The sequence below is a fragment of the Salmo salar genome, chromosome 29 (genome assembly GCF_965601325.2).
Source record: "Salmo salar chromosome 29, fSalSal1, whole genome shotgun sequence".
NCBI lineage: Eukaryota > Metazoa > Chordata > Actinopteri > Salmoniformes > Salmonidae > Salmo > Salmo salar.
Window position 1 is genome coordinate 14114440 of NC_138319.1, and position 11375 is coordinate 14125814.

At 42.9% G+C, this 11375-nt stretch overlaps 1 long non-coding RNA gene across 1 annotated transcript in view; it reads left to right on the forward strand.

Annotated features, from left to right (window-relative positions):
* LOC106590163 (uncharacterized) overlaps positions 1-11026 on the forward strand; it is a 47674-nt gene extending 36648 nt beyond the window's left edge. The window contains exons 2-3 of the long non-coding RNA XR_001325014.3: positions 4643-4754; positions 10846-11026. This is a non-coding gene — a long non-coding RNA (uncharacterized LOC106590163). The remainder of the gene's footprint in view (positions 1-4642; positions 4755-10845) is intronic.
* The last annotated feature ends 349 nt before the right edge of the window (positions 11027-11375 follow it).

The following is an 11375-nucleotide window of genomic DNA, read 5'->3' on the forward strand; positions in this document are numbered from 1 at the left end:
TCTTATCCTCACATGATCTCTCCTATCATTGCTATGCAGATGACACACAACTACTTTTCTCCTTCCCCCCATTCTAACACCCAGGTGGTGACACGCATCCCTGTGTGCCTGTCAGATATCTCAGCTTGAATGTCGGCCCACCACCTCAAGTCAGAATTGCTCTTCCTCCCAGGGAAGGCCTGCCCACTCCAAGACCTCTCAATCACGGTTGACAACTCTACAGTGTCCCCCTCCCAGAGTGCAAAGAACCTTGCGTGACCCTGGACAACACCCAGTTGTTCTCTACAAACATCAAAGCAGTGACTCGCTCCCGCAGGTTTATGCTCTACAACATCCGTAAAGTACGCCCACATTGCGCAGGTCCTAATCCAGGCACTTGTTATCTCCCATCTGGACTACTTCAACTCGCTGTTGGCTGGGCTCCCTGCTTGTGCCATCTAATCCCTGCAATTTATCCTGAGCGCCGCAGCCCACCTGGTGTTCAACCTTCCTAAGTTCTCCCATGGCACCCCGCTCCTCCACTGGCTTCCAGACGAAGCTCAAGACAATGGTACTTGCCTACGGAGTACCACATTATTACAAGACAATGGTACTTGCCTACGGAGCAGCAAGAGGAACTGCCCCTCCATACCTTCAGGCTATGCTCAAACCCTAAACCCCAAGCCGAGTACTCCGTTCTGCCACCTCTGGTTTCTTGGCCATCCCACCCCTACAGGAGGGCAGCTACTGCTCAGCCAAGTCAAAGCTTTTCTCTGTCCTGGCACCCCAATGGTGGAACCAGCTTCCCCCTGAAGCTAGGACAGCAGAGTCCCTGACCATTTTCCGAAAACATCTGAAACCTTAACTCTTCAAATAGTATCTTAAATAATCCCGCAGCATCCGCACCCCCTTCTCACATAATCTAACACGCACACTTTACTTTTTTACCCCCTACTAGAACTGACTTTGCTGATTGCTACTTTATTAAGGAAAAATGTGCTTACTTTAACTGAAATACGTGGTCGTCCCACCTAGCTATTGTTAGATGAATGCACTAACTGTAAATTGCACTGGATAATAGGGTCTATAAAATGTGAACATAAAATGTAGTGTCTTCCTGTGTGCTGTGCACTGATTTAGTCGTTCCATGTTAACTGCTTTATAGTGGTTTAACAGGTTGACCAAAGTGGTTACTCAGTCGGTGAGGTCCTCTAAGCTGTCATCAACCAAGTCAAAACCTGAAGATAATTTCCGCTGCAGGGTGAGGGAGGAGGGAGGAGGGGGGTTGAAGGTCTCCCTCCCCAGGGTGTTAATCTGCTCTTATGAGTAAAGAGCTTGTTGTCGATGACTGACGGGCACCAGATCACGGATGGGTGGTGTGGCGCTGCTGGACGGGCGGGGACATAGATACGGTTGCACATTCCGTTGGTGTCATGTTTCAGCTAAGATATGAAGCACCTGGCTGGAGTTTGACGCGTTCGGTAACTGATCACTCGAGGGGGCTGACATGGTTTTCAGGGAACTAGTTGAAAGCAGATCACTGTGAATCCCCTCCCGGTCGCCCCACTCTCTGAGAGGAGACAACTAGAGTGGGACCAGGAAATGCATTTTCTCTCCGATTATAGGGCCGTTTGTCACTCAGTATCGGAATTGTGAGAAAGTTTTATGATACAATGCCCGCCTTCATGTCATGCTTATCTGAATCAGTGGAGAATGAATCTGTACAGCAAGAAGCAGATTTTCCAATTGGTGGGCTGTAAAAAAGAAGTATGTGTTCCTCTAGAGGTAGAAATGCTCCTTTGACTTCACTGTTCTGCTCTGTAAAAAAAGTGTGTGGGCTGCAGCCAAAGCCTTCCTCCTCAGGGCAGCCTTTTAACACCATTGTTATCAGGTGACCTGCTTGAATCAACACCACCAAGTCAAAATCGGATTCCCCGTTCCCACTGAAGCATGGCATAGTAAAGGAAAGGCACTCTGTCACCTTGGCGGGAAAGCTCCTTTGATGCATTAAACATTAATTAAGCAGTTGCAGTGTAGTTATTCTTTAACGTTTTATACTTCCTGTGTGCAGTCTGTGTGCGTACAGTATCTACAGTGTAGGTGATAAGTAACACACGACAGACTACATTATGTGCGAGGGTATGTGGGTGCACAGTCGCTTCCCTTGTTGTGTGCTCAATACGAATGCTTCGTTGCTGCATCTACATGTGACTGGAGACTTCACCTCTGTGCTAGTTTAGCCAGGTCACTCATAGATACCACCCTGACAGAAATAGGGTGCAATCGTCACGTGAGTGGAGACAGGGCACAATACCAGTTTGGTCCAGTTTTAAAACGACGACCACTCCCCTTACTCACACACATTCCTTTCAATACTTTGTCACCCTCCTGAAATACACTCACACTGAGGTGTAGCCACCATATTTTTACAATCAGACAGCTGCCCAAGCAGTCACTCCCCTGAGGGGAGGCGTAAAGTGCCCTACATGCAGGACAATAATGGAGTCAATGAATATGAGTGAAAATACAATTTGTGGAGGGAGTCTTGCTGTGAGTGAAGGGTTTGTTGAGCCTACTGGATATGGCTACTGTATATCGGAACCCAGGGGAGAGACAGTGTGAACCATCAAGCCACATTAACATCCACCACTAGAAACCAAAGACGTGCTTTTGTATTGCACTCAACATTAGCAAAATGTTCCTAACAAGTAAGTGGATACTGAATCCTGATATTAAATGTTCATATGTACTTTTTAAGTTCATTCCCAGAATATTGTGTCATAATCCTAAAAAAAAAAAATTTATAGCATGGGGTTATAAAGACGTCCTTGAGACTGATGATGTCATCCACAGAGAATGCGTGGTATGGATTTCATTCTGCAAAGAGTTGGCCTATTTCTTGGAAAATATGATTGAGAGGGCGAACAATAACCAAGAACATTGTTTTATTTGTTATAAAACCTTGTTTCCCAATACCTTTCCCAATAGTGAACCAACGGTGTGAGTCTCACCATTGTCAAGATATGACATGTTCCTCAACAACAGTGTGAGTCTCATCGCTGTCAAGATGTGACATGTTCCTCATAGGCATTCCAAAAGTGATGTTCCCTTCAGCTAGGCAACATTAGGTGTTCCGTAAATTAAGCAATTTAAAAGAACAGAAAGCTTGTTACATTGCATTGTTTTTTTGTCTCCTCAATGCCTTGATTTGTCTCAACTCTCCTAACCCTATGTATGCAAGAACACGCTTGTCATTGGAGGACATTAGCACATTCTGAGTTTATGACCACCCAGAGCTGTAGAACTAGCTGCTCTGGCTAATCATTTGTATTTTACTGTGCAGACCTGTCAACGGCTAATATGTTTGAACTGTTGCATGGATCGAAAGTGGTGCACTATAAAGGAAATAGGGTGCCATTTGGGAAGCACCCTAAAAGTGTGGACACCCTTTGGCCTTCAAGTCACTAAGGCTGCGTTTAGACTGATCTATAGCAGTCATTGGTCTTTTGAAAAAGTACTGGCACCTGTGATTGGTCAAAAGACCAATTAGTGGAAAATAGATCAGAATGTTGCTGCCTGTGTTAATGCAACCACAGCTCTGCTTTAAGAGAGCTGCTTTTAGACCAGGGGATAAAATCTGCCCACTCTCATTGAAGCCATGGAAGTTCAAGGATGACCACGGTACTGCAGGCATTATTAGCAGAAAACAGGATCCCCATTATAGTGAATGAAAAAATGACAATCTTCGTGGTCAATCTTTGTGTAAGCCCCAAAATATTTGGAAGACAATCATGGTACCAATAATTTATTCTACGCCAGATGTATGTATCCTTGAACCAATTATTTTAAAATCGCCCACAGATTAAGTTATAAGGATAATTAAGTTGCTAATGGCTGCCTGCAGTACCCCGGTCGGCCTTCAACTTGAGTTACCTAATGAGAGGGGGCAGCACTGAGCTAGCCTGCAACGTCACTTCCTGGAGTAGCTCAAACTGTGCATGATATGTCTCCATGAGACCCCATCTTAACTGACCTAATTTGGCTTCAATGCGCTAGTGACATAGGAATGAATGGTGTCACATGGTCGATGGCTTTGTCCATTCATATATACAGTCATTGGTTTACAGTGCTTGACTTGGAATGAAATAGGTGTCGGTACTCATTTTGGGTGCCAGTACTGTTTATATTTAGGTGCAAGAGTTCCACAATACTTTTGATCATGTTCTATAAGAAGAACAGGAGCTCAAGCAGAGAACATTTTAGGTGCCGGTAGTCCTGCACCTAAAATGTAGGTGCTGGAACTCGTGCCCAATTCAAGCACTGTTGGTTTGGACAGGCTGCCCAAGTCTGATATTTTTTCACTAATTGGTCTTTTGATCATTTAGATCTGAAAAAGATCTGATGTGAAAATATCTGATGGGATTTGTCAAAAATATCACATACGGGCTGCCCGTGTAAACTCATCCTAAACGCAGCCGAGGAGTGATTCATAAATCAATATGAAACTAGGGCCAAGTGTGAAAGACCCAGACAGTTCTTCTGGTAAACGGTTAACCTTCGATTGAGAGCAGCTTTAGCATGCACACTCATATAAGTAAGGAGGGTAATACTTTCACTCTTGCTTTATTGCCTTTGATGAGTTCATTTTTTTCTGTGTTTGCAGGAAGACTGTTGAAGACCCTTCCCGCTCTGCTCTACTTTACTCAGCTGTCAATCAAACAGGATCAGCAGATTTATAATGAAAATCAAGGCATCTGGATGGAAGTTATGAAAAGGTGAAAAAAAGCACAAGGGATTTGTTTATGGTCAATACGTGATTTTATGTTGTCATGTCTGTCCCTTATATTGTGTCAATAGTCTGCTGTATGATAGGAAACCTGCCCTAGAGAGTGTACCTATGAATAAAGTACACACTCTCACATACGTACCATAAATCCCCTCATTAACACATTATCAGAGGGGATTTCACTTCACACCTCGTCAGGAACCTGACCCCAGGTCTAGACAGGGTTTGAGGGACGTCCCTAGGGAATATTTAAACAGTGGTCATCACCTTTCCTTCCTCTCTCTCGCCACTCAGTTTACAACCCGTTGCTTATAGGCTTTCTAACCGGGGCTCGTATTCATAAAGCGTCTCAGTGTATGATTGCTGATCTAGGATCCATTTTTCCTTTTAGATCATAATGAATACGATCACATGGACAAGAGGGACCTGATCCTAGATCAGCACTTCCACACAGAGACACTTTATGAATACAGGCCCAGGGGTTTTATGAGGGTCAGAATTGAAATAAAATAAAGGAATACAAAGGAAAGAAATAAGTAGCTTTGTGTTGTTACACACTGCTCACTTCCTCTTTTCTTAGTCATGCTGATGTTGAAGACCCACCCTGAAACGGTACACTGTGAACTGTACTGTGCCCGGGAAGTACCTAATGTCACAAATATCATGTACTACTAGATCCACTTACTACAACCTTATTCTAGTGAAAGGGACAGTCCATATACAAAGTCTCACCTACCGAAGCGAACTGTGGTGTGCGAGTGTGCATATGTGTGTACTATACAGAAAGTGCTTCATTATCATAGTCTTGGGGAAAGGGTAAGCAATAGACCATGCACTACTACATGGAAAATGTATTTATCCTCATAATTCCCTCACAGGCAGGCCTGCAAAACCAATGGGGTCTATTAAATGATGTCATATTCACATCTATTACGCTTAAGATAATTAAACAAAAGTCAGTTCTCAGTGGAACGGAACAATGGGATGTAAAAGAGGATATGATAAGTTGTGCAATGTATTGTTTTATGGGGACTGAGGTCAGTCCCATGTATGTACGTGTGTGTGCGCATGCACACATCTCTGTCTCTGTGTGTGTGTGCCTGCATGTCTGTGTATGTATATCTGTGTATCTGTTTGTCTGTGTTTGACAGATAATGGTACAGTACAGGTCAGTGTTTCCCAAGCTCAGTCTTCGGGACCCCAAGGGTTGCATGTTTAGTTTTTTCCCCCTAACACTACACAGCTGATTCAAAGCTTGATGATTAGTTGATCATTTGAATCAGCTGTGTAGTGCTAGTGTAAAAAACAAAACGTGCGCCCCTTGGGGTCCAGAGGACTGAGTTTGGGAAACCCTGGTCTAGGTTGAAATATGTTGAGGCCATGCTCCTGCTGCCTGTATTTTCCGCTTTTTATTGCCTATATTTTCCACTTTTTATTGCATGTGTCCTGAATGCTTTGTACTCTGTGACTGGTCGGCGTCAGTAGCTGTCACGTTCCATCCATCTGTACTAATCAGTCTTTGTCAATCAGAAAGAGACTGGAGCAGAATGCTTGAGTCTGAATAAATCTCTCACTTTGGCCGAAGTTAATTTGACTGTTTGTTTCTTACACCTGTAAGTCAGCGTTTATTCTTTACACTAAACCAAACACTGACACTGAACCTGGATTTTCTGTGTAACTACCTTCTACACTACACTTAGAAAAAAAGGGTGCTATCTAGAACCTAAAAGGGTTCTTCGGATGTCCCCATAGGAGAACCCTTTGAATAATAATTTTTTGGTTCCAGGTAGAACCCTTTTGGGTTCCATGTAGAACTCTTTTCACAGAGGATTCTACATGGAACCAAAAAGGGTTATACCTGGAACCAAAAAGGGTTCTCTGATTGGGACACCCGAAGAACACTTTTGGAACCCTTTTTTCTAAGAGTGTAGATAGACTTGATAGACCACATGCACTTACATACAAAAGTGTCACACTAACATACAACACATACAAACCATACCCTCACCTGTGCACATTCTCTTAAAACACGAGAGTTAAACAACATCTTTCTCTACAGTTACAGGGATTTTTATACCAGTCATTTACAGATTACATTGCAGCCACTAGCTTGTTCAAACATGACTCAAAAATGACTCACAAAATGGATTATTTTAATTCCACCCCACCCACTCCTTAATCTCCATTATATAACTTTCACTAAGGTACTGTAAATTCCCCAACAATAGATGTTGCCTTTGTACAGGAAGCCACAGAACCACAGGAGATGTCTAGATTAGACACCTCGTTTTGTTTCATTGTGCTCTCTCTCTCACTCTCTTAACTTTTAAGTTCAATTGGATCCGAAAGAAAGTGCGTAAGTTAAACAAACAGAGATCTCATTAAAAGAAACCCGCTGTCAACTCCATCCTCCCACTCCTTCCCTCCACAGGGGGACTGGAATGTCCTGTCATCCATTTCCTCCCACTCAGAAACACTGTGCTGGTGTGGTGATAGCATCTAGAGAGGTACAGGATCTAGGTAATGAATGAACTGGGATGCCCACACACTGACGATGGGACCCTGGACAACCTGACACCAAGTATGGAAAAGGATGACTGACTTTCCCACCAAAGTCCCGTATCATCGGAGGTGGCTACAGCCGATTGAACACACACACACACACACACACACACACGCGCATTCTCACATTCCACACAGGCAGATGCCTTGCCACACACAGGACTCAACCCTTCACGGACATACTGCATACACAACTTATCCACGCACCGTAATGCACATGCCACAAGATGGTTTGTGTATGCTGTGTCGCGGCATTGCTGTGGGTGACCGGTTTCTTTCCCCCCCAGCGGCTGCTCTTGGTCTTATTAAGGTGTTACTGTAACCTGTACTGTATAGCAGCTGAAGATATTCTACCCACACAGTCTATGTGATGAGTTTTAGGACTCACTGAGGGAGATTCTGACGATTAGTGATTGAGAAATCCCCTCCCTGTGGTACGGATTCATTTGAGCTCTTACTGGAAGGATCTTTATGTCAACTGAAAGGGAAGATATAAGTACATTTTGCCAATAACATTTTGTCTGTGTCCACATGTTTTGTGGTACAAACCAAAGCCTAATAGGAGTTCTATCTTTACAGTTCTCACTTTTCCTTCCCATGACTTCACAATCTCTGTGAATGGAATCATGTTCTATTGTTGCCTAACCTGTTTCCGTGGGTTGGCTTAACATACACATGCAGTATAGGGAGCTAATTACTACAGCAAAAGAGGAGTGTTAACACTGTTTCTATACTCATACATTACCATACATTATCTGTTCATGATCTGCAGTGGTATGTGACTGAATTTCCATACATCTGATAACAACAGTTTCACACTGTGAAGCATATTTGTGTTCACACTATTCACAAATACATGTAGAGTATATTCCTACATTATCTGTAACTTAGCCGTAGTGGAAGCTGACTGAATTTTAATACATGTGATAATGTCTATGTTATCTTGATTTCAGCCATTAAAGCAAGGCCTACAGGGCAGGGTCATTGTCACTATTTGAGTTACAAGGGTCAAATCAGGGTCATGTCTGTTACCCACCCCGGCAACACAACATTAAAGGAAAAGGTTGTTAACTTACAGCTAGCTGCCTTATGGCACATGAACATACTCAGAATGTCATAAACAAGTACAACAGCCACCGTGGGGAAAAACAACTGCCCTTCACCATCTGGCCAATTCAACATAGTAACTACGTAAATCTAGCCTACTTCGAAACAAAAAATCTTGACAGGGTTCTCATAGGCTTACAATGTTGTTTTGATTATTGCTTGAAACAGTCGCTAAGATTATAGTTGGTTGCGACGGTTGCAAAATAGCTATCATTGACATAGGCTGTAGCAAAGCTAGCCAAAGAGCCATTTTACTGGATGAAGTTGAAGTATTTTTTTAAAGTATAATGCAGTTGATTTATGATGTTGACACAAACATTGTTATAAGCAGGACATTCATATCAGCCTTACAATTCAATGATAATCCAAAGGTAGTGAAATGCACACATAAGCAACATGTAAATTGAGGCTTTTTGTTGTTGTTGGTGGCCTATGAGAACTCCCCTATGTTTTCCCTCACAGTGGGGAAATTGAGTGCAGCAGGTGAGAAGGAATGTAACGGCCCAAACCGCGAGATATCCCGCTGTTCATTTCATTGGTCATTTTATTTGAATGACTTAATAACTGTGTAACAACATGTTACTACAATGATAGAACTGTGTTAGGAAACAGGTACACAAGGGAACTTGGATGTAAAACATTGGTATTCAGACCAGAAGGTTAATGTGTATGCATTAAGTGGGGATTATATGTACAACAATGTGAACGTTAATAATAATGGTAGTTGACAAATGGCAAAAATAAATGACGAAATAACACTGTAAAAGTAAATGTTACGCAGTGTAACCCCTCTCTTCACAAAAACAAAAGCACCAATTAGAAGTCACATAAGAGTTGTGAGGAGTTTTAATCCAGCTAAGTGACAGTCCACTCTTTGATGTTAGGTCACCACCTCTTTCGGGGAGGATGAAAGAACAAAACTTTCTTGCCAACGATCAATCTCTCAATGTACGACCATGTAGTGTTTTAAATTCAGCTCTTTATCAGCAACAGTGACATTATGGATTAAATAAAGCTTTATCGCTCAGGCAGGAAAAGGCTGGGCTGTCTGCCTCTCTCTCTGATCACGCTCACTGCCTTTTGATGTGGCCCTCTGTTTGTTCACCAGCGCCAGCGGTCTGCGTTCCCATTGAGCAATCTGCCACTGGCTAAATCCCTTTCGCCTCGCTGGGCAGCAGCAGCATTGTTTGCCTTTTACACTGGGAGGTGTGAAACATGCAGTCTCATTCACACCTCCCCAGCGCCAGTCCTTTTTTTTTTTTTTGGCTCCGCTGACCAGTCCACACCTGAGGTCAGACACTTCAACCACTGATCGTAATACCTCTTGACCGTGACCCAGTATTCTGTTGTGAAGCCACTCCTAAAGCTACGGTGTCCATATTAGGACATCCTCAGTCTCAGCGTGACTTATTTCACATTCAGCACTTCTTTCAGTCGAATTCAAATGTGGGTCTACAATGAGAATGCTTCATCGACAGCATAGCTTCTCACTATGTGGCTAGTTTCACTATCAATCAGTAGAATCTACTAAACTGCTTCTGTAATAAATGTTGGCTTCCTCAAAAAAGCTCCACACTTTCCCAAAATAGAGACAGAGCTCGCCTCTGTATTTCATGTGCTGTATGGAGAGAAACTGTATTTAGGTGTCCGAAACATCAAAACAATTTTCTCAGTCTAATTCTTACGTTATCTGTCTATTGAAGTTGAGGGTTGTGAGGGACTCGACTGCTAAACTTTGAGCACGTTATAAGTACTAGTCAATGTCTAGGGCAACAATCCAAAGGGTTCACTACAAGTGATATGGATCCCAGAATGAATGGCAACATTCAAGATCAAATATTTATCTGAGATTTCAGACCCCCCTCCAAAAAAAATTATATATATATATATATATTATTGTTGATATTCCATTGAAATTCATTGAGCAGCACACTGAATACAGTATTTTGTATTGATAAGAGAAGTTACACTACTTGTCATTCACCACCATCTGAGACATTTGCTAAGCTAAAACACTTCCTAAAGCGGAAACCAAAACCTCTGACTTCAGTTCCTCATAGTCTGAGGACTAGAACTTACACACCATAAATAGAAGAGAGTTTCATTCACAAATTGCACTTGGTCAGACAATGTCATAGAACATGGAGACGAGCTGCAGTGCTTACCAACAGCCTGGGATTTGTTTAATTGGGCTTATAATGGCACTTTTGTAATGACAACATGCATAACTTGTCACGCCCTGATCTGTTTCACCTGTTCCTGTGATTGTCTCCACCCCCTTCAGGTGTCGCTTATTTCCCCAGTGTATTTATCCCTGTGTTTCCTGTCTCTCTGTGACAGTTCATCTTGTATGTTTAGTCAAGTCAGCCAGCATGTTTTACCTGAACTCCTTTTCTGTTCTCTTTTTATAGTCCTCCCGGTTCTGACCCCTGCCTGACTCAGGGACTACTTTCCTGCCTGCCTGATCATCCTGCCTGCCCTGACCTTGATTCTGCCTGCCCTTCGGTACCTATTGGACTCTGCTCTGGTTTTGACTTTTTTGCCTGTCCACGACTATTCTCCTTTGGATGAATAAACATTGTAAAACTCCAACCATCTGCCTCCTGTGTCTGCATCTGGGTCTAGCCTTGTGCCTTGATATAACTGTTAAAAACATGGTTTCTCTGTACAATTATAATTAGAGAACAAAGAGTGTGAAATAGATACACAAGTATGTGGACAACCCTTCAAATGAGTAAATTTGGCTATTTCAGCCACACCCATTGCTGACAGGTCTATAAAATCGAGCACACCGCCATGCAATCTCCATAGACATACTGTAGAATGGCCTTACTGAAGAGCTCAACGTGGCACCTTCATTGGATGCCACCTTTCAAACAAGTCAGTTTGTAAAATGTCTGCCCTGCTAGAGCTGCCCCGGTCAACTGTAAGTGCAGTTATT